The 24,532-nt window shown below is 43.4% G+C and overlaps 1 protein-coding gene across 1 annotated transcript in view; it reads left to right on the top strand.

The window, feature by feature from the left end:
- OPCML (opioid binding protein/cell adhesion molecule like) overlaps positions 1 to 24,532 on the top strand; it is a 415,412-nt gene that overhangs the window by 34,638 nt on the left and 356,242 nt on the right. The gene's annotated exons all lie outside the window — the stretch shown is intronic.

Here is a 24,532-nt window from a genome sequence, read left to right as displayed (position 1 = left end):
ACACACACACACACACACACCCCTACCTACCTACCTACACGCACACACTCTGGTGACAGAAGGAAGAAGTAGAATAGCAGTGAGTAGAGAGGTTAGGGAAGAGTGTTACCTAAGGTGTTTTCTGCTTGGCTGTTGTAGTGTTTCATCTTGGCTGGGAGAACAGTGGTGGGATGACCTCTAAGCCCCAGTTCGTCCCTTACCTCCTCTCTTGCTTTTGTCAGTAGTGAGAAAGCATAACTCATTTTAGAGGAATGTCCATGGTGCCCGGCACTGTGTCTGGTGCCAGACATCCCTAAGTTCCTTGGAGCTGGAAGATGTATTACTGGTAAAGCTCATTCCTTTGCACTGCCCTGTGTTGGAACTCATCCAATTGGAGAGAACTATGGTTCTGAGAGGCTAGGGGTTTTCGGAGGGCACTCTGATGTTGGTGGCAGGTTACACCTAGGACCCAGGGTCTGTGGCCCAGCCTCTTGCTCTTTCCACCACTGACAGTGCCTTTTAGGAGCCGCATGTCATTTGGCCTCAATGTCAGGCTTCTGACATTGGAATTAAATAGGAACAGGAAAATCATAGCTACGGTACAGTTGTAGCATCGTGTAGTTTATAGCCTAAATATTATCTAAAGATCTCCTATTCTCTGATCCCATGTGGGCAGCCTTTGATAACACTGGCCTTCTCTTGGTAGCCCAATCAAATGTCTATCATCTCTTTCTGAATTTCTCCTGCCTTCTGCTTGCCACAGATGAGAGCCTTTGGCAGGTTCTCTAGTCTCTGTCCCTTGTTTCGGGGTAAACTTCAGCATAGACAGCTGAGCAACTGAGTCCCAGAAATAGCCTGGATGCCTACCAACCACAGCCAGACCTCTGCTAAGCACATCTCACTGAGCCTCTTGCTCAGACAAGCTCTCATCAAGAAGTCCTTTATTTGATTTACTCCAACCTAAGTGAGCTGTTTACCAACTCATCCTAAGCCCTGACTTCTTGAACCTGATCCTTGCTAGGATAAGACCTTCTTGTATGACTCCAGAGCAACTCCCCTCAGCTCAGTGGGTCTCAGTTTGCAGGTGACTGTTCAACGCGCAGGTCTCTAGGGAAGGTCAGGGAAACCCCACATGCTATACTCCGCAGAAGCTTGGGCCTACAGCTTTGACTTACGAAATGCTTCCCCTGAGCTGGCCTCCCAGTTGATGGCTTTCCATCACACGTTAACATTTCAAAGTATCTTCATTTGCATACGCCACAGGTAGTTACCCCAGACTGGAATAAAATAGGATTACATAATGCCCATGATACATTCCCAAGGGGGGAGGGGAGGGCGGCGAGTTAGCCTGCTGGTGGTTCTTTTTCCAAAAGGATTCAGTGGAAGATTCCTTTAAATACCAAGAGTCCCTGTAGAATTCAAAGTCTGCTTCAGTTTACATATATTTTTCAGGAACCCATCTGTCATGTGTAAATCAAGATGCAGTTGAATAATCTGCTTGCCATCCTGAAAGCTGTCATTTCCTTTTCTTTGATGCCTCTTCATCTTTTCTCTCTGCTTCTGTTGTCACAGAGAAATAGAAAGGGGGAGGTCAAACCCAGGACACACAGCGCCCATCACTGGGAAAGGCCTCCCTGAGAGGCAGCTGCCCACGGAGACCTGTACAGTGCCGGGAGTCCGCATCCCTAATTTGTTGCCCGTATTTTAAGTCATGGCTAGGGTCCTTCCCCACCTGGTTCCATGCTATTACGTGTGTATAGTTTTCAGAGAAATAAAGGATGCTAACCTTTATTGAGAGTAGGTCACATGGCAGTTACTATGCTGGACTACTTAAACAATTTTTTTTTAGTCCTTAAAACAGTTCTATGAAATGTTCTCATTGTATACTTTAGGAAACTGAGGCTCAGAGAAGCAAGAATATAATTTTCAGTCATTTAGTGTAAAAGGCACTGTGTCCACTTATTTATTGAGGCTTTAATGCTTTAACTGATGTTTATTTAGCTGGCCCCCTGTGTGTCAAAACACTGTGTTGCCACTGGGACTACAATAAGGAACAAAACCTGGGGATAGACTTTAACCACACAGTAAGGTGAAATTGCAATGGTGTGGGTGTATTTCATGGAGAGGTGCCTGGTTCCAGGGGAGAGGGATTTGAGAGGAGGATTTGTCCTAGTTAGGAATGCCTGACAAGCTTCTCTCAATGCAGAGCCAAATGAGTCAGAGCTAATTTGGTTAGGGAGGATTGCATACAGAAGGAATGGAAGGTACCAAGGCCCGAAGGCAAGAGGGCATAAGGCAGACCAATACAGCTGGAGCAGAGGCGTGGAGACAATGCCAAGTCTGGGAAGGCATAATTTGGAGCTTCATTTTTTACTAAACTAGTGGAAAATATGAGCAGCGGTGAAGAAGGGAGATAGTGATGACATGAATGATGGTGTCTGTTTGTTTAAAGACCATTCTGGCTCTGGCTTGTTTGGCTCAGTGGATAGAGCGTCGGCCTTTGGACCGAAGGGTCCCAGGTTCGATTCTGGTCAAGGGCCTGTACCTTGATTGCAGGCACATCCCCAGTAGAGGGTGTGCAGGAGGCAGCTGATCAATGTTTCTAACTCTCTATCCCTCTCCCGTCCTCTCTGTAAAAAATCAATAAAATATATTAAAAAAAAAATAAAGACCATTTTGGCTGCAGCTTGGGAAATGAATGTGAGGAGGCCTGAGTGCACTTAGGGACACCTTTGGAATGCAATGCCATTACACCAGTTGAGAGATGGTGGTGGCATAGACTAGAACAGGGATCCTCAAACTTTTTAAACAGGGGGCCAGTTCACTGTCCCTCAGACCGTTGGAGGGCCGGACTAGCGTTTTTAAAAAAAAAAAACAAAAAACTATGAACAAATTCCTATGCACACTGCACATATCTTATTTTGAAGTAAAAAAACAAAAACAGGAACAAATACAATATTTGTATTTGCATGTGGCCTGCGGGCCGTAGTTTGAGGACCCCTGGACTAGAGTGATGGGTGGAGCTAGAGAAAAGTGCGCAGATTTGACTAGTTTGGAGATAAAATCACTAAGACTTGGTGGTAGATTGGACATCGGAGAGAAAGAAAAGAGATATTAAGGATGATACCCAGTTATTAAACTTGCCTAAATAAATGGTGAGTGGGCCATTCACTGCATAAGACCCAGTTGGGGGAGTCCATCATGAGCTTCTTTGGATATGACTATTTTCATTATTTCCAGAAAGAACGCAGTGCTTATGATCTGCTGCTCAGAAGAGAGCTGAGGGGTGTGGGCATGGAGTAGCTTGTTGGAGAAAGAGCTTAAGAATGGGAGTTCCTGGGATAGAGCCTTGAAATGCTCCAGTATGTAGTGGATTGAGGCTGGATAAAGGAAAGACAAAAATCAGCCAGAAAGTTAACAGGAAAGCAAGACGTTTTAAATATGAGAAGCCTAAGGAAGACTTTCAGGGAAGAGAGATTGTTCAAAGAACCAAATGCTTGCTAATAAGTAGAGTACAAAAACCTATTGCATTTAAGAACATGGTAAATGATGACATTAATGAAAATTGTTGCAGTCAAAGATGACACCAGAACTTAGATTTGAGGAAAGTGAGTAAATTATTGGTTGGTAAAGAAATGGAGAGAATAAACAGTCCATTCTTGTGAAACTTGGACTAAATTAGAGCACAGGGATCAAACTGGCAGAGTGCCCCGAAGCAACAGAGAACAGAGCTCCATTTGGGGGGCAACAGCACTCCTACCATTGGTGGTCCAAAGGCCTGTATTTCCTAAGGATGAGATGCTAGGCAGCTTAGGTCTGGGGTTTTTACAGATCCTGACCAAGGGAATGGCCCAGGACTATCCTACCCTATATAATAAAAGCCTAATATGCTAAGTGTCTGACTGTTTGTTCGACCTTTTGATCAGTCACTATGTTGTGCACTGACCACCAGGGGGCAGATCTCCAACCAATAGGTTAGCTTGCTGCTGGGGTCTGGCTGATGGGGACTGGGAAAGATGGGTTGGACACACTCTGGAGCCAACCTCCCATGGTCCCTCCCCAGCCTCTAAGATATTTCTTCTAATTAATTTCCTTTCAATGTGCACAAATCCATGCACTGGGCCTCTAGTACAATAATAATGGTCGAAAAGCATTCAGTTGAGTTAGCCAAGATACTTGGTGATCCTTAGAGTGGATTAGTGGGGGTGGTTTGGTGATGGCAGAAGGGTAAAATAGAAGTATAAATTGAGGAACTGTATTCAGTGAATATAATTTGGGGAAAGGAGAGAGATATATGATGTAAGCCACAGAAAGGTTTTGGCTTTTTATTTGTTTGTTTGTAAGAATTATGGCACTGCTGTGTTGCCCAGGTAAAGGTGGGCTCTCTTGCTTCCAGCCTATGCCCTGCACCTATATAATGTCCTATTCAAATAAACAGTGGTCCTGCATCTACTATAACAAACAATATTGTAAAGAAAATTAATCTTGACTTTTAAAAATCCCAAGGGTCTCTGTCTTTATGACATACATCAAAGTATCTTAAAATTCTTTTTATACCATATTTCCCTTAATATCTTACATGCCAGCATCTGTTCTCCACCCCAAACAGCTTTCTATTGCCTCTCACCCACCCCAAACTCACTTCTTAAACCAGCCAGAATATGGTCTTCATTCTCCACTCTCCTCAGAATACTTTCGGCTATTTTATTCTTCTACAAGGGGGAACTCTGTCTTTTCACTGTAAAGGTAGCTATTGTTGGCCTTTCCATCTCCTCAAGTCCTGTTGATCTCAGTCCTACTGAACAGAATGATAGCCCTTTTCTGTATGATCCTGGGACAAACTCCTACCTCTTAGAAGAGATGGAGAGAAGCCCCTGGACATCTGTGTTTTAATATTTTTAAAGTTGCTTTGACAGGCATATTCTTAGGGTTGCTGGGAAGGAGCCATGGGGAGTGGAGCTGGTAGAATTGATAAAGCAGGTCCTTGAGACAAAAGGAGAGTGGGAACAGAACATAGGTGAGGGAGGCATCTCAGACTAGAGGAGAATGCTTCCTTTATTGCAGCAAAAATGGGGTCTCAGGAAGATGGAAAGGGAGAGAAAAAAGCTTTGTAGGTGAAACTTGAAGTTGAAATATCTTTTCCCTGCAGCTGACTACTCATTCAGCTCCCAAAAGTTGTGAAGAGAGTTTCTGAACCAAATTAGTGGAGACAAGAGTCTTCCCTACATGTCATTCATTCAGCAAACTTTTATTGAGCACCTATTCTATTCCAGGCCCTGTTAGCAGACACTTCTGTCATATGTGTAAATAAGAGAGAAAAAAGTCTCTGCTTTCCTAGACTTCATGTTCTAGTGAGAGTAGGTCAAGAGGGGACCATTCACCCATACGCAAACTCAATTTTTATATTGGTACACATTTTAAGGAAAATAATACAACATAATGGGAAGAGAGAGGTCAAGATGGGAGTGAAAGAAGTTACTTTAGCTACACTATCAGGTAATATCTCCCTGAGATGATGCATGAGCTCAGGTCTGAGGTAGAAGAGGAGGATGCTCAAGGGCTGTGCTCCTAAAATGTAAAGATAGTTGTCAGTTAAGTTGACAAATGAACCAATACTTTTAAGAAATTAAAATAATTTTTGTAACATAGACTTCCAAAAAAGAAACCAACCAACACCTAGAAGTACCTTAACTGACTTATTTAAATAGTCTAAATTATGTATGCTGATTTCTCTTTAAGGCAAATAACTTTAGAGGTTGCTTATAAATTGCACAATTCTACTAATTTGGGATAAAAACAAGGTACAATTATGCTGACATACCTTAGGGGAGAAGGTAAGGAAGAGGTGGAGATGTAAAGAATGTTAATGTTGGGATTGCCAAGTTCTGACTCTGATTTTCCTATGTCTTAACCTATGGTCATTGCTCTTTCTTATTTATTTATTTTATCTTGGTCTTTTGTATGCATCTTTGCTGTTAAGCCCCTGAAATTCCTTATGGTAGAAAGTCGTATGTATAAATAAATAAATAGCATCCTCCAGAAACTCAATTGTTTTTTTCTCTTTTGCTTCTCATTTCTCTGATCTCCAAATACTGATGTGGATAATTCTGCATCCATTTCACTGAATTAAAATGAAAGGAGGGCTCTTTTGTGACTTCCTCCCCCAGAAGCTGAGCATTAGATTTGAAGGGTGGAGAAAGGTATTGTCACTAGATGGGTCTCCTGTTAGAGGACTTCTTTGAAGTGCAAAATACGATATTTGAATAAAAACTCAGATGCCTCCAAGAATACTCCTGACAACAGAATTTCCTAAAAAACCAGACATTTGGGCATTAAAACACATTTAGATCATAAAAGGAAGAGGGGGTGGGAAACGGAAAGGAAATTACAGAAGCAGCTCCAAAATAAAATGTTGCCTTGTTAACGAAGGTGGAAGATTTATCCAGAACCCCTTGCCTAAAACATAAAGTTTCAGGTTTTGGCACAAATTAGGAAAAAAAAAATAGTAGCCCATTGTTGCCTCCGAGAGTTGTGCAGAGCTAAAGATTCCACTCCCATTCTGCACTAATGACATTAGACTCTTGAGTATGCCTGCCATTTCTAAACAGCACTGTATTAGGCCACCATGGGCTGTATTTATTCAGGTGAACCCCAACCCCTGCCTAACTGAGGTGTGACATCTTCATGAGTTCTCCTACAAGACTGCCACCCACGGAGCTCTAGCAGAGCCACAAAGAAATCATGGAGTTGGAGGACAAACGTATGGATGACAAAATGCCTTCATGCCAATAACTCTGGGCACTGACAGGAAGGAAACATCTTTGGTGTAGGAAACATCTGGAAGGAAAGCCGACTAGTTCTGCTCTTCCCTCTGCTGTAGATCACTTTACTATCCCGTGGCCATGTTTTCTAATGAGATGGCAAGTGCTTGCAATGATTCCAAGGTCCTGGGCTGGAAGGTGACTGCATTGGCGGTGCGTTGTTACCCTCCTATGTACAGATTTAAGATTCCCTCCTACTTAAGGTGCTCTACCTCATCCCATGGAGTCAGGAGCACCTGCTTGCTAAGCATCCAAAGGTTTTGCCTGAAGGACATTTGAACAGGATGCAACTCTTAGTTCTGAGCGATGCTTGGAAGGAGGATGTAAGGGCTGTTTGAACTCCAGAGCAAGGTGAGCCTGTATCATTGTAGTTCCTCCTTTGCCCAGAACTTAACCTGAGCTTTCTTGAGCAAATCAGCTTTCTTCATTTCTCTCATCCTAAGGATTTCCTGAACAAGGCATATAAAGCTAGAGCCCTCAGGCAAATGGGGAGATGTTCTCTCTAGACCAGCAGTTCTCAACCTGTGGGTCGCAACGCCTTTGGGGGTTGAACGACCCTTTCACAGGGGTCACCTAAGACCATCGGGAAACACATATATAATTACATATTGTTTTTGTGATTAATCACTATGCTTTAATTATGTTCCATTTGTAACAATGAAATTGGGGTCACCACAACATGAGGAACTGGATTAAAGGGTCGTGGCATTAGGAAGGTTGAGAACCACTGTTCTAGATCCTAGTTCATGCTCACTGCCATCCTCCCTTCGTGCCTGGCCCTCTCTCCTGAAAGCCCACCACCCGGCTGCCAGATGCCTGCAGACCACGGCTCTCCCTGCTCTCAGATGAAGGACTAACATGTCTGATTTCTAAGACTTTAGGGCTGGTTTGTCCTTTTCATCTATTCTGACATGATTTAATGTTCCAGAACTTGTAAAGGGAACAGATCTTTTTTCTTTTCTTTTTTTTTATTGTAAAATTTGTGAATAATTTATCAAGTGACTGAAAGAGCTTCTTCAGCTCTCAATTATTAACATGCGTTTGGGTTTGGAAGGAAGACATTCGTGACGTTCGCCGTGGCCCATCCCGATGCCTTTGTGCAGCAGCAAGAAACCCCGCACATCCAGGGAGAGGTGAGGTGATGTTCAGTGATTTATGGGGTGGCTAGGAAGGAGCCAAGAAACGGGAGCACCACGCAAACAAAGCACAAAACACAGACAACTTTCATTTATTTAAGACAGAGCCTTTTCCAAAGCAAATAACCTTTTGTCGCATCTCCAGAGAAATGACATTTCCTTTCCCGGCTCCCGCTTGGCAAGGACAGCAGATGGGTGGAGGCGGGGGTGAGTGAGATAAATAAAGGCAAAGGCATTCCTACGCTCCTTCTCATTCCTTCTCACCGTCCATCCTTCACGGAGCCCGTGGGAGGCATGGCTGTGCTCCCTTCTTTGGTCACATGTCCAAGACTGTGCGTAGCCTGTGATGTGCAGAGAATATTACCCATTTCAGTTAGTCTGGGCCCCGAAATAACTGCGTACTGGGCTAGGGAAGCGAGGAGAAGCCTGGAGTATGTTTCCCTGGTCTGACCTGCTGCTTCCTGTTAGCGGTGAGGCCTTCACAGTGCAGGGCTGGTCGCCTTCCCTCCGTGACAGCAGGAGAGACACTCCACCTGCCCTTACCTCATCGGTCCCCACACCTAGCTTTTCCTGGCTTTCCCATTTTCTTCCATCTTTGCCACTCATTTTTTTTCTTCAGTAGTGAAAGGAGAGCTCATTTTCCTCTAGACCAGTGGTTCTCAACCTGTGGGTCGCGACCCCTTTGGGGGTTGAACGACCCTTTCACAGGGGTCGCCTAAGACCCTCGGAAAACACATATATAATTACATATTGTTTTTGTGATTAATCACTATGCTTTAATTATGTTCCATTTGTAACAATGAAATTGGGGGTCACCACAACATGAGGAACTGTATTAAAGGGTCACGGCATTAGGAAGGTTGAGAACCACTGCTCTAGACCCCCCCACATCCTACCCTACCTGGGAAAAAGATTTTGCACCTTTGACTTAGGAGCGGACAAGACCTGGCCCCTGGCCTGGCCTTGACCTTCCACACAATAAATACGAATCCTCCAGAGAACTTGTTTCTGGGATTGGAAATACATCTGAGGTGACACAGTCAGGCAGAGTAAGCACAAAGCTAAGGTGCAGAAAATATGGCCGAGGTGCTGAAGTGCGGGCTGGGGCCTTTGAAATAGCAGTCCCTCATGTTCCTGACACTCTCTCTTAGGACAAAAGCATTTATCTCACACCAACCCTACCCATTTCTCTCATATTTCAATCCTTTTCCCTGAAGTAGGGGGGAGGGAAGAGGGAGTTAGGACTCCCTACAATAAAATGATAGCACCCCCGATATCTCCTTTGGCTAGTTTCAGCGTGGGCATGGCCATTCTCATGTACAGGTTTAGAAACCTTGCAGTATGTTTTCAGCCCACATGGCTGATGGGTCGCACGTGGGAGTCATGCTCGGGTTCTGTGGTGCGCATTGCAGTTCATTCTGCTCAGTTAGTCCTTGAGGCTTCTCGGGATGATGGCAACAAAGATGGGAAGTGGAGCTGCTTCTATTCCTCCTCTCCTTTGTTGCTCCTTCTGAAAATCAGGAATTAGAGATGAAATATATGGGCAGGGTCTTAGAGCCGTAGACTTTGGTAAAGGGTGGGGGCTTGAACCTTCCTTTTAACGATGAAACTGGAGCTTTGGGAGCCACAGGGAAGGGATCCCACGTCTGCCCTCCAAGAGGCAAGCGCTCTTTCCACCCCTTGCACCACTGTGCTCCCTGCGCAGAGAGGAGGGGTTCTCCAGGGCACACCTGCAGAGTCAGGGCGCATCTCAGAGAGAGCTTATTGGTGATGGCAGGGAGGGGTTTGCAATGGACAGAGGCCAAGGGACATGCTTCTAAGGCAGTTGTGGAAGATGGTGTTTCCAAGATGCTCCATGACATCCTCCATCTCATTTCTGCTATTTCAAAGGCCCCAGCCCACACTTCAGCACCTCGGCCATATTTTCTGCACCTTAGCTTTGTGCTTGCTCTGCCTGACTGTGTCACCTAAGATGTATTTCCAATCCCAGAAACAGGTTCTCTGGAGGATTCATTTTTATTGTGTGGAAGGTCAAGGTACAACCCACCCTGGCTGCTCTTCCCGGGCCTCCCCTTTCATGGACATGGTCTGGCCCGAAGACTTGCTCATCATTAATAGAATGTGCAGAAGTGACGCTGAGGCCTCCCAGGCCAGGTCAGCCCACGTGGCTTGGGCTGTTGCCTGGAGGATCCTCCAGAGCCCATGCAAGAGTCTCCCTGATGGAGTGTGTCCTTCCAGCCCTTCCTGCCGGGGTGTCCGAGAAGCAAACGGAGAAGTCTTCCTGGATACTGCAGGGCCATTTGCTTTAGTTGCCTCCATCCCCAGTCATTAGAGGCTCCTGGAGGTCATGGGGGCAGAGACAAGACATTCCCATTCACATTCTCTCCAAAGTCCCTACCCACAATGCCCCGGGGCATATGGCATGTTTGTTGTTTAAGTTTCCTGAATGGAGGTGGTGTGTTGTGTAGCAATAGATAGAATGAAACCGTAATACCTGTTTATAGTAAAACCATTAAAATAAGTGTTTGCAAATAAAAGTAATTTTAAAATGCTCCTTCAATATGGGATTGACTGGTTATGGAAAGTATGGTAATCCATACAATGGAGTACTCTGAAGGATTGTGAAAGGTGTATACCTGTTATGAAAAGATGCCAAAAACACATTGCCAGGTGAAAAAAACAAAGCAAAACGGGTTGCAGAGCAGTGTGTATGCTATGAATTGTTAGCATAAAGAAAGGAAAGGAAAATGTATTGTGTGTGTGTGTTTCTGTGTGAGGCTTATATGTGCATAAGAAAATTCTGGAAGGATAAACAAAGAACTCTTAAGAGTGAGGTGAGAAGTGTTTAGTGCCAAGATACAATTTCTTTTCATTTTACCCCCTTCTCTACTGTTTGATTTTCTATCATGTTTGTACTATTCTGAAGTTAACACTTCCAAAAATTTTAAGGCAATGAAAATTCTACATACTACCTCCAAAAGAAAAAAAAAGTTTCCTTTGTTGCATGTGCCAACTAAAATTATGTTTTCAACTGTATCAAAAAGACAATTCAAAATACTGTATTGCTATTATTTCTGAGGAAACCCTTTTATCCCTAATACTGTTGTTCTTCTCTGTCTATCTCAGTCCTAGGTGTCATGCACAAAATAATAGAAAGCATGATGCCACATGAAACAGATCTTATTAAAGAATTCACTGTGTTTTCTTTATGCACCTCCTGACCCCCAACCAAAGCGGTATAACCAGCATGTTGAACCACAGGCAGAAATCAACTCAGTCACCCAAAGAGAACAGTAATTAGCAAGATGTGGTATCAGGTTATTGGATATACCGAGTCTTTTCCAGCAGGTGTCCACAGTGTGTTTTGTAGCCATGGAAATGCAGACTGTACCGGTTCCCTACCTTTTAGGCATCTTTTCCCAGGGGCATCCATGACAGTGCTCTGCAAATAAGGTCACAGTCCACTTCAGAAGTGAGCTTATGCCATGCCCTTGGCAGTGGGCACATCTGTGGCTCATTGATAAGGTGATTCATATGATGGAAGGGGGCAGTGGAGGAGAAAGGACTGCGATATGAGCCTCCTCAGAGTCATCCTCTACTGCCCATGTCTGTCGTCCTAGCTGGAGTTGCACAGCTCAGACTAGGCTCAGACCCTGGTGACCTTTCACCAATGCTTAGCTGGGCACCCTTTATGTAACTAGGCCTTTTCCTTGGGCAACAATCTCCCATTAGAAACCATAGTTTTTAAACTGATGTGACACTGATCTGAGCAACCATTTATTCTGTGAAAAAGCACCATTGGGCATATCTACCTACATATTTAGTAGGAACCACTTTGTAATGTTCTTCACTCTTTTGTGTGTGTGTCTGTATGTATGTGGCAAATATTGTAGATCTTTTGTAGCCACTGTTGAAATCTTGCACAAAAATATGAAGATTGCTCTAAATTTGTATGTGACTGTCAACAGTTTTCATCTCAACAAATCAAAACCCTGTGAAATTTTGTAACGTGTGATATGCTCTCTACAAACCACAGCAAACCAAGATATAGCTTCACAGACTTCCCACTATGTGTCTCCACGTACATTTTCTTTTCTGTTCCAAGATCCAGTCAAATGAAGATACCCCAGACCATCTTTCTCACCCCTGTTATGTATCTCATAGTATCTCCCGAGCTTCTTTTACAACTTCTAAGGCAACCGGCAGTCTACTAACAGCTATAGAAAATCACCTCATTTTCTGGGATTTCTCGAAGCCATTCACCATTTCTGTCTATCCACTTCTCAACAATTTGCCTGTCCTAACTTGAGAGCGTTCTCAATACCTCCTCCTTTTTTCAAGAAGCCTATCTTATTAGTGAGCTTCATGTCCCCCCCTGCCACCCCTCTCCCAAAAAGGTGGGCACACACAAAGGACAGCCATTCGGCCTCTGATATATATTTGATCTCATATGGTGATTTCATTCATGTCCCAGTGTGTTAATTTTTCCAATTGGATAACCTCAGCTATAATCTCTTTTTGGAACTTTGGTTCAATGATTATATAATTTTTAAGATTCCTTCCAGCCCTATAAATCTAGAATCCTATTATGTCTAACTGCTCACTTAGATATTCCCTCTTGGATTTCCACTACCATCTCAAACTCACCATGTCGAAGTCTACACTCATCATGTTTCTTTTCAGAGCCTACGCAGCACATTGAAAAGAGCCGAGACAGAATGTGCAGGACACACAGTGGGACCCATTATTCAGTTTGCAGGGTCCCATTTACTTGGGAAATTCGCACAACCTCCCTGATTTGCAATTTCTTCATCTGGGAGAATGATTTTTATATTATAGCAGTTTTATAATGACTAAATGAGCCAAGGGCTGTAAAATTGGTAGGTAAATACTAAAAATGCAAGTTGGTGCATCATAAATGTTAGTTCCCGTCCCCTAGCCCTATGCCGTCTTGCTGATCTCCCTCTTCTTGTCTGTCTCCTAGTCACCTGGACTCTAAACTTTAGAAGCATTGTGGTATATCACCCCAACTTAAATCAAATCATATCCATGTAAATGCCTCTTAAAGATGCTATTTATACCTGCCTTTGTCTTTATTGCCATTGAGATCAGCTTAGTTGAGCGCTTCATCCCTTCACACCTGGAAGAAAGCAGCAGCTCCCCAATAGCCAGCCACATCAGCCTTCTAGTTTGCAGGCTTCTAGATTAATCCTGCACTCGCTTCAGGCATCATCTTGATTCACCTGCCATCGGCTTTTCCCACAAAGAACCGTCAAATATGGGTGCCACGCATAGTGCATGACCTGAAAAAGAAAAAAGAAGGACCTTAAACTGCCTCTATCATGTATGAAATATTTTTCTCAGGCACCTTGATCTATGTTTTACTTCTGCCTCTCCCTGGCTCCAGTTAAAGCAGTGCATTCATTCCCTGCATATGATATATACAGTCTATTGTCGTGCCACTGTTTGTGTTGGTTCTTTCTGCTGTGCTGGCTATACCTGTCCTCACATCTGACTTTCCAGGCTTTAACAGGGACGTCTTGCCTCCTTTGTGAATTCTTTCCCAAGGTGGTCCTTTCTCTCATCTCCATAAACACATTCATGGATCACTCACACTCATGGATGTCAATGCTTTTCTATCCATAATTCCCACTAGAAAGTCTTTCCCCCATTTACAGAGCTAGTGAATTTCTTACTCTTTTCGTTTGAGAAAAATAAAACATTCCTTTCAAGAAACTCTGGTGGCCCAGTCATCCTTGCTTTTCCCTCCTCAAGCAGATCTGGGCATTGGTTGTGTGTGCACTCATTACATTTTCACGTGCCCCTCTATGGAACTGACATTGCCATCTCTTTCTCTATGAGTCTTCCACATGACTCCTTAGCAATCCGGGCCTATGTTTCCTGTCCATTATCACACACTCAACCTCGTGGGCTTCCTAGCACATAGAAAGTGCTTTGTAAATATATGTCATGTGAGGTGAAGGAGAGGGGTAGAGGGAGTTAGTGAAACATGGAGGGCAAGAGCATGCTAATGAACGTCAAGATTCCAGAATGATCTAGACCAGCGGTTCTCAACCTGTGGGTTGTGACCATCAGAAAACACATATAGCATATCTGATATTTTCATTACAATTCATAACATTAGCAAAATGACAGTTATGAAGTAGGAACGAAAATAATTTTATGGTTGGGGCTCACCACAACATGAGGAACTGTATTAAAGGGTCGCGGCATTAGGAAGGTTGAGAACCACTGAGTAGACTATCAAATATTTCTCTAGAGGGATATGAAGACCACTCAAAATAAGAGAGCATAGCAGGCCTGCTTCCGGTCTGCAAACCTATCCATTTCCATCACAATAGGAATCTGTATGTAACTAAAAACAAAATGCACTGATGTTGGTTTTGTACCACTTCTTTTGTTTGTTTAAAGATGATTTGCCTTATATGTACTTATAAAAATATTTACATGGTTCATTTTTATTTACTAGTTTATCAAGTTGGCATTTTAAATTTACTTATTCGATTAGTAAATACACAGCCCTATTCCACTATCATTGCTCATTCCTTTTTCTTGCCCTCTCCCTCCATGGTTGGGGATTTTCCTTGAAATGTCTCCAGCCTGAACATCAAGTAACTTCGAGCCCCGAAGGGAATGAGCCAGAAGGAGGAGGAAAAAGTCGGGTTAAGTCTTCCTAGCCCCTAACCACGGGGCTAGAATAAAATGACAGTAAAATGTACTAATTTATCTTATTTTACATAATTAGAGTTAGGGGCTATTGAACACAGAATGCAAATGTATTCTAAATATGCAAATCAGCCACATTTCCCAGATTTGGAGATGGGAAATGTGGTAGCCTTCTGTTAGATGGCTCCCTCCTATCTGTGCACACAACTTCCCCGCACTCTCGAATGCACGCAATGCAGTCACAGTCGGGCTGCTAATTTAGAAACCCAGTTCAGGTTGATTGGAAAAGACAACATTTCTGCAATCACCGGCGGATCCTTTATGATGGAGCTTGTCTTGCCAGTTCTTGTTTTCTGAAGATAGCTTTTTTTATTTTATTTTTATTTTAAAGTTGGGTTCTTGCCCAGCTCTCCAGTGCGAGGTCTGTGCCTCACTGAAATGGCAGAGTGAGGTTTCCTGGGCATACCCTTGACCTAACTGGGGCTCAGGCAGCGATGACCCCTTGCCCGGGGTCCTGCCCCGCTGCAGGAATGGTGGCCAGAACACAGCCGGCAGCTGTCACCTCCAGCAGGGTTCTCTCAGCCACAGTAGAGCTGCTGTTTTGTCTCTTCCTGCCCATTTCCTAGGGCAGCTCCCATCCTATGACCAAGCCAGGGGAGGGGGTGAGCCTCAGGCCATTTGAGCACAGGGCGAGGCAACTCTGATGGTCATGATCACTTCAGAGCTCCCACAGGGTGGGTCTGCAGGGCTGTTTGACTTCTGTCTCTCCCATCCTGCTTCCTTCATCCTTTCCCAGGTGTGGATTCCTAAGGAACGTCTCCAATCCCAGATTTCAAGCCGGCACCTGTTTCCAGAAACCAACTCCCTGCCACAGACCTTTATTCCCTTACCCCAAATTTTAGAAAAATTTTACTAGGGCTAGAGACCTCCTCGCCCCAGAAACCTTGAAAATGGATTTAGTATATGACCTCCCAGGACTGCATCCTGACTAAAGTTAAAATGTGGCATTTCAGCCCTGACCGGTTTAGCTCAGCGGATAGAGCGTCAGCCTGCGGACTGAAAGGTCCCAGGTTCAATTCTGGTCAAAGCCATGTACCTTGGTTGTGGGCACATCCCTAATAGGAGGTGTGCAGGAGGCAGCTGATCGATGTTTCTCTCTCATCGATGTTTCTAACTCTCTATCCCTCTCCCATTCTCTCTGTAAAAAGTCAATAAAATATATATTTTTTAAAAATGTGGCATTTCAGTCAGTCCTGATCCTGGAGTAACAGGGAGAATTCATGTAAGCCCCTTTCAAATCATGTCATCTGAATGAGCACATGATTGGAAGATCAGACTTATAACAACAGCACTTCTACCCATGTATTCTACTCCATGTTATTCTGACCAAAAGTGGCAAGAAGGTGGGAATGGAGAGTGGGGGCGGGCGGTTGCCTGCAGGTTAAAGCGATGTCCTTGCTGAGGTAGGGGAGGAAACTGAATGAGTATCAGTTTCAAACTGCTATCTACATTCTTCAAGGAAATTATGTATAATTACTTGAAATTGGTATGCAACGTTATTATAAGGAGTAGAAAAATATGACCATTCTACCAGTAATTTGGTTAGTAATTTGGTAGTAATATCTAGTAATTACTGTAAATGCTAACCAGTTCATTTCCTGAATCATATTTTCTTTTGGGTCTTCACTTTCTTTCGTATATTTTAATTGACTTTTTGTAAAACGTGCGAACAGTGTTTTACATTCCATCACCCTATTACCTAGGGCAGAGAGTCACAAAAAGGCAAGCCGGTGTTCTTTGTTTTATTTTGAGCATTTGTGTAGTTGCTGCTTGATTCAAAGTAATCCCTGTGTGTCTCAATCATGGTTGTAATCAATTTTTAAATTTTTTTTTTTGGAATACCGAATATCTTTGTGATAGTATAATGGGGGAAATAAGACACCAAGTGAATCAAATGATAAGGCCTACTGAGTTTGCAATCAGAAGAGATATAGAGGCACAGCCGCACTTAGATGTGCAAGAGTTTTAACAATAGTTTGTAGAACCCTAAAGAGAGGCGATGTGCTGTCTGTCTGTGTATATGCATGCATGGGTTTCAGTTATTTAATTTCACATTTTTAGTGACTTTACATATTGAGTAAAGAAAGCCTGGGGACCTGAAAGAGAGAAGTTAAGAAACAATGAAAAAATGAAGGGAGGTAATGAAATGAGGAGGCATAGGACTTGGGAGTAAAGGGAGTGAGGAAAAGTAGAAAGTATTTAATGTCCATCTAGGAATGAGCTGTATTATAACTGCAGACTTGGGTGCAGGTTAATTCTAGAGAGAAGAAAAGGTAATTAGCATGCATCTGAAATCTTACTTTATCCTTCTATGAAATAGGATTTAGAATACCCCAATGTGAGAGTTACCTTAGAGAAGGTGTAATGGGACAATGTGTGCTTTCGTTTGTTTTTCCCAAAATGACCCATATGTGAAACTGGCTCTTAGAATATGTCCCATTGTTATTATAAATACAAAAAGGAGAAAAAAACCTATTTACGAACCCTGACCTTCTCATCCTCAGTTCATTATTGCTTTCTCTAGGGTTAGCTCTGACCTGGGAGGCACTTAGAAGCTCCCCAGGTTGAGCCGCTCAGGGTAACTTCACACGGAAGTTTGTTCTTCTCACCCATCATATTTTCATCACAGAATGTCACCCCGAAGGCAGAACACCACTTTCCCATGTGAATTCTTGCAAAATGTAATTTGGTTCATGGGCTGCTACTAATGACTTGCAAAGTGGGGCTTCTATTTTCAACCTTCCTTTCTAATAACACCTCATTTTGGTTTTGAAACAGAACGGAAGTTTTGTGATTTTCGCCTGTCTTTAATTTGGTGCAAAACCTATGAGATAGAGGACGGTAGAGTGGCCTTTACTGGTTTCACCCTCTGCCTTATTTGTCTTTAGGCTCATCGTGGGCTTTTCTAGCATTGGCTGTGTGCTCTTGATACTTTTACTACCAATATTTCATCTATCTTATCTAGCTGCCTGGTACCAATGTCTGATGTACAGTAGAAGCTCCATAAATATCTTTAGAGCGATAATAAAATCAGAATAATGATTTCCATTTTGCTTTGTTTTAGATTCCTGGCTCCAATAAGAATAGTTTACTTATGCTAATTTCATGTATATAAAGTTTCTACCACTGCGCCATGTGAAGTGAAGTGTGTTGAAAAATGTTATTCTGCAAACGCTCATATATGATTCATAAAAAGAAAGAAAGAAAGAAAGAAAGAGAAATGCTATGCTGATACCTCTTGTCTCCTACATTAAGCGATGATTTCAGCGCAGTGCACGAGCCACTCATTCACCTCTGAGCATTTGATGAGCTGACCTTTAACCAGAGTTTGCAAAATGGAATGGGAAGCACTTAGCACTCGGGCCCTTGAATTTTAATCATGCTCTATGCTGTGCTCATGGAAATACCTGTAGAGAATGCTTGAGCATTCCAGATCTGAAGGTTACAGTCAACATTTTCTATGCCAGGCGTCATCAGAGAAATGCCACCAGCCAATAAAGAAAAATCTATCAACGAAAAAAATTCCACCAACATGATGCATAAGTTAGTGTCATTATTTACATTTTGAGAGAAAAAAAGAAGAAAAAAAGAAAATGTAAACAATTAGCAACAGAAGCTTCTAGGTCAGCGGTTCTCAACCTGTGGGTCGCGACCTCTTTGGGGGTCGAATGACCCTTTCACAGGGGTCGCTTAAGACCATTGGAAAACACATATATAATTACATATTGTTTTTGTGATTAATCACTATGCTTTAATTATGTTCAATTTGTAACAATGAAAATATATCCTGCATATCAGATATTTACATTATGATTCATAACAGTAGCAAAATTACAGTTATAAAGTACCAACGAAAATAATTTTATGGTTGGGGTCACCACAACATGAGCAACTGTATTAAAGGGTCCTGGCATTAGGAAGATTGAGAACCACTGCTCTAGGTGATGTTCCTGTGACCACATGTCTACACTTGATAATGGTTCACATTCCAGTCAATAGTGTTTGCATCCTCCGTCTTTTGGAAGGAAAACTGCTTTCCATGACCCTGGATTGAAGGTTGGGCTGGGGTAGAGTTTCATCCACGATGCTGGTAAGACATGCCCTGGGCACAGTGAAGGAAAAGGCTACATCCCTACTCGAGCCACATCCCAGGACCCAGATCTCCAGTGAGGACACCACCTAGCAGCTTTGAGCACTGAGGGTCCTTGCTTTTAATTTTTTAAAAACATTTTTATTGATTTCAGAGAGGAAGGGAGAGGGAGAGAGAGATAGACACATCAATGATGAGAGAGAATCATTGATTGGCTGCTTCCTGCACACCCCACACTGGAGACCCCGAGCCCACAACCCGGGCATGTGTCCTGAACGGGAATCGAACTGTGACCTCCTGGTTCATAGGTCGATGCTCGACCACTGAACCACACTGGCTGGGCCTTGCTTTTAATTATTTTACATATTCTCTATTAAGACTCTTGAACAAATGCATGAGGTAAGTAGGGCAACTATAGATGCTCTTTTCTAGAAATAAGAAGGAGGTAAGAACTAAGCAGTCCAATGAACTCCTGAGGTTAATATAAGTTGGTAGCCTTGCTGGGTCCAGACTTGAAGTGCCGGGTGCCAGGTGGCTCTATGCTAGGGTCATTATTTGATACCAATGCTCCAATTCTTCATTGACTGAAGTCCTCAGCAGTGAAGAAAACCACCTTTTCAGTGAAGGCTTTCTGTGATAACAAAAAGGCTTTTTTTTTTCTTTCTTTCTACTGATCAGCTTAGTTCTCATCAATAGATCTCATCAAAAATGCTGGCCATGAATTTCAGAACCGAATGGTTCAAACCTGCTCTGCAGGTAGAAAAGGCAGATTTCACATTTTGCACATCCGTCTCTGCAGAACGTGGCTGCTGCCTCTCACCTTGTGGGACTTCTATCACTTTTACTAGTAAAAGGCTACCGCCACCTCTTGGCACACCGAGGCGTGATTGGGTCGCTCAACCAGCTTTCTGTTGTGCGTGATAGAGAAATCCGAGGCAAAACCATGCTTCTTTTGTCTCCCAAGTCATGTTTCCTACTTAAAATTACTCCCTGGAGCACATTGATCATCTTTTTGTTTTACTTTCTTGAACCGTCTGTGGTTGCAGGCCCCTCACTCACCTCACCTGTCTTGAAAAGCAAAAACCACATCCTTCCCTCCCACCCCCCGAAGATCCAGATCGGTGGGACCCACACTCCCTTCCCGCAGCTGCTGTGCTCTGAATCTTTAGAAGGCACCAGGAATGTTTACTCTTACTTTTTCCGCGTCCATCTCCACCTTCCATTCTGGGCAGGGCAAGATAGAACTGGGCCACCAGCTCATTTCCAGCCTTTCCAAATATCCTACCGTCGGCACATTTATATTTGATATTGATTTCTATTTAATAGAATAAGCCAGGAAAAATCACGCTCCTTGTTGGCGTTCAAAGGATAAACCATAAAAGCCATTAAGAAGTACTGTAAGCATGAGCATGATTAATGGGACTTGAGGTGCCGTCCACTGGGCTATTTCCAGATAATGTCTCAGAGATTCCATTGCTTCTGGCTGCAGTTCAGAGCTATTTATTTGCAAGGTGAAATTCTGAGTGATGACGTTCCCGCTGTAGCCCTGACTGACAGTGTTAAAGTGGCAGAACTGGATGGCCTTGAACTCAGATCTTAAAGGGTTTGTGCCAAGGAGTTGCTAGGACACTCCAGAGGGCGTGGCTTGAAAGAGGTTGTGTATGCCTGCACAGCGCCCCTCCTGTGAGCCTGGAGTCCCCTCTTCAAGAAGATCTGCTGGGCTTACGCTTGTAAAGAAGAAGTGAATGGCTACAACTGTCGGTTCCCGACTTCTGTGAAGCCATCATCCGTATTTCGTCTTTGCCTTAGACTTTGTTTGAACTGGGGCCGTAGTAAGCATCCTGAGGACAGTGCCCTCCTGGAATCTGCCAGCACCGTGGTTAGCTTTTCTTACAGAATCTTACACAAAGCACTCCACAATCTTCATCATCTCTCAAGTTTTCTTTTATTTGTTAAATTGAGCCCCTCTGTGTTCATGAGTGCAAACTCCAGCAATTACTAATTGTCACCTAGGCTGCAGTAATGTGGTATACATGTTGATAGGCTTTTTGGTGCTTGAAAGACTAACCCAATTTGGTGGAGCCTGGACTGTGTTGATAAATGAAGAATTCCTACCACACAGAATGGTGTTTGCCATGTATATGTCAATAAATATTTATTAGATGAATGACTAAATGGATGGTTGGGTAGGTGGATTCATGGGTGAATGATTTGAAGCTACCAGTTAGAGCAGCTATAATGTTGCCTATATATACCAGTACATTGTGTTTTCCATTTTACATACAGAAAATAACTACATATTTGGTAAAAATGTAAAGTTCTATGGATTTGAAAGTGCATGTCCCTTTTTCTTTAAGGATATTCAAGTTACAAGACTCAGTATGCTTAAAAGCTTACGCAGATTATACATCAGACAATCCTAACATTCCATTAGGATCTGAGACTCTTCCTTAAATATTTACTTGGGCTGGTATTTATCTTAAATCTTTTCTGGCAGTTGGGGGTTGGTTGTTCTATGTTGACTAAGAAAGGCATTTTCAGTTGCGCTGACAGATGAACCCAGATTTCTCAACCTTTGTTTACACGTTGACTCACTATTGGGTAAGCATCCTTAGCGTTCTCCCCTATCCCTGCTCTTCAGGTCTGCGTAGCACCAGGTACCTCACCAGGAAACAGATCCTCAAAGCACTAATCCACTTCCGGGCTTCATCGATGAGATACCTTCAGTTCCATGTTTCTTAGCCAACGCCCATCTATGAGCGGTTTTACCTGTCCTGGTCAGTGGGGGCAACGTTGTTTCCTCCTACGACCCAGAGACATGCAAGGTAGAGGCCGTTTCCTAAGCACAGTCTGACCATTGCTCTGGGAGGATTCCCAAACCGCTTGTAAGCAAGAAAGTTTGTCCTTTAGGAAAATTAAAGAAAAAATAAGGTTGTTTCTTAGTTGCTCCTCCTTTGGATTATTTCCATGTGTTTTTTTTCCCCTCAACATTGCCATGGGTTTCTTCAAAGCAATCAGCAACGCCATGCCAATTTCCAGGGCACGGAGAGATTCTCTATCAACCTGACCAGACTCTTGGGGTTCAGCAATGAAGATAGTAATGATACTACCCTGGCAGCTGTGGCTCACTTGGTTGAGCTTCTTCCCATGCACTGAGAGGTTGTAGGTTCCATTTCTGGTCAGAACATATGCCTGCTTGCTGATGCGACCCCGGTAGGGGGCGTGCAGGAGGCAGCCAATTCATGTTTCCCTCTCCCTCTTCCTTCCTGTCTCTCTAAAATCAATAAAAACGTATTTTAAAACTATTTAGAAAAATTATGATACTAACACTAATAGCAAAAATGCCCACCCTGATTATGATTGACAAAATGTCATGGGGAGAAAAGAGGGATGTACTTGACCATAGTCAGGAGGGGGGACCTGGACCCTGAAAGGTCGCATCCCTCCTTTAATGGAGCAGAACCGGAAACCTGACCCTGGGCGGCTGTGAGAGTGTGGGCCTGCTTCCCAGAGTGACAGGGTCATTACTTATTTCTTCAGCTACCGATTTTTAAATGCTGCAGGGGCATTTGAAAGAAGAGAGGTAAAGCGGTTCTATCGGAGACGCATTTTATTTTATTAAACAAAAATACAAAACTAAGTTAGTATTGCTTTGATTACGTGTTAATCTCTTTATCCTCTCCCCCAGACACCTAAGAAAGTCTTGACTTGCTTTAGTCACTTCTCTTTTTAAATTTCTTTTTTACTTTTCACAGGCTTTGAATATATATATATATATATAGTTATGCATAACATTTTTTTCCCCTGTAACTGGTCACCTCAGCTCCAGGTTAATTTCCTATCGTCCTTCTTTTATCTTTACTGCTCTTTATTCCTCTTTTTTCTTTCTTCTTCCCCTTAGCCTTGGCCTTTTCCAGTGCCATACCCTCTGTCAGCCACTGGGTGCTAAGGATGCCTTTGTCTCAGGATGTTCATCCCAAGAACTAAGCATGAACTTGGACACCTTTGCTCTCTACCAGGGGGCCCTAGAGGCGTGTTTACAACTCCACCTGCAGGGAAGCTGGGGCTAGGAAAGAAATGAAAACGGTCCACTCCCACAAAAGCATGCCCTCAAACTTGGCTCCAGATACATCATCAAAGTATTATTTAAATCTAGTAGGATGTTAACTTTTAATCTGAATGTACAGAAGCAGGTACCAAAACAAAGAGAAGAAACAGACACTAATGCGTAGAATCACAAAGAGGTTTCAGTGAAATTTTCATGAAATTTAAATTCAGCCCAGATTGCGCAATGGCCACGGGACCTATTGATTGGACTTTTGACCCCTCCTGCAAGGAAAAGTGTATCTTTCTTGACAAGAGAAGAGGACCCCCCGCCTGAAGGGGAGTCTGCGTGTTGAGAGGACAATGAGGCAGAGGGTTGGAGAGTGGATCCCTGTGCACTGCGGGCTTTGGTTTTGAGGGTGGCCAGCAGAGCTTGCATCCTTGCAGGAAGATGTGTGTGAGTGTTAATTGGCTCTGCACTGTGGGCCACAGGACTTTATGGACATCAAAGCTCTTCCTAGAAGGAGGGAGCTCTCACTTTATAGTGGAACGAATAATACTGAGCACACAGCCAGGGAGCAAGGTGGCGGGGCAGGAAGAGAAACTGAGCAAGGGAGCATGGTAGCAAAATCAGGAATGCGGAGTCCTCTTTACATTCCTTTAGGCCAGTGGTTCTCAACCTTCCTAATGCCACGACCCTTTCATACAGTTCCTCATGCTGTGGTGACCCTTAAGCATAAAATTATTTTCGTTGCTACTTCATCACTGTAATGTTGCTACTGTTATGAATCGTAATGTAAATATCTGATATGCAGGATGTATTTTCATTGTTACAAATTGAACATAATTAAAGCATAGTGATTAATCACGAAAACAATATGTAATTATATATGTGTTTTCCGATGGTCTTAGGCGACCCCTGTGAAAGGGTCGTTCGACCCCCAAAAGGGTCGCGACCCAGGTTGAGAACCGCTGCTTTAGTCGCTCATGATCACCTTCCAGACATACGTTAGCAGGTAAGACGAAGAACAGCAGTTTAGATACGTTTCTGGTGCTAGACACACCCTGGATCTCACAACATTTGCATCTGATCAGCAGTAAATTGCCTACAGGTCTGGACCTCAGATTCCTGCCTGTGAACCGGGAATGTGCACGGTGGCCCGCCCCTCCCCTCCGCCCCCCCCCCCCACAAACACACTTTGGGTTTATTAAGGGATAGAGTGGTCAGAATGCATATCTCCACCCTGTTACCAGCTCTGAAGACTAAGCCAGATGTGCCTGCCCAGGGTAAGGTTCCTCACCTTTAGAGTGAGGCGATTTTATGCCCTGCCCTGCTCTGTGCAGCTCGCCAGGAGGGGGTCCTAAGATGATGATGTGCTTGTCAGCCTTTTAGACCCGTGATTAGCTTACCAACATGCCAGATCCGAAGCAGCCTGCTGCGTCTAGTCTTCCAGAACACAGTCACGTTCCGGAGGCCGAGTTCCTGGCATAGCAGAATATTAAAAGAACAAAACAAAACGATAACAAATCCATTCTTAAGATGCTTGGGAGTAAAGGTTATATTCGTTTGGATATCTTTAAAGATGAAAGAATTTTTCACTTTGCTGGACAGTCTTCTGGAAGCTCAGAAATAGAGAGCAAACACACCAATAAAACCCCGCCCTCGAAGGAAACTGACACACAAGTTAAAACCATGTATGATGTTAGCAAGTACA

This window comes from Myotis daubentonii, chromosome 19, assembly GCF_963259705.1.
Source record: "Myotis daubentonii chromosome 19, mMyoDau2.1, whole genome shotgun sequence".
Taxonomy (NCBI): domain Eukaryota; kingdom Metazoa; phylum Chordata; class Mammalia; order Chiroptera; family Vespertilionidae; genus Myotis; species Myotis daubentonii.
The sequence above is the reverse complement of the archived record's forward strand: the minus strand, read 5'-3'. Positions and strand labels throughout refer to the sequence as shown.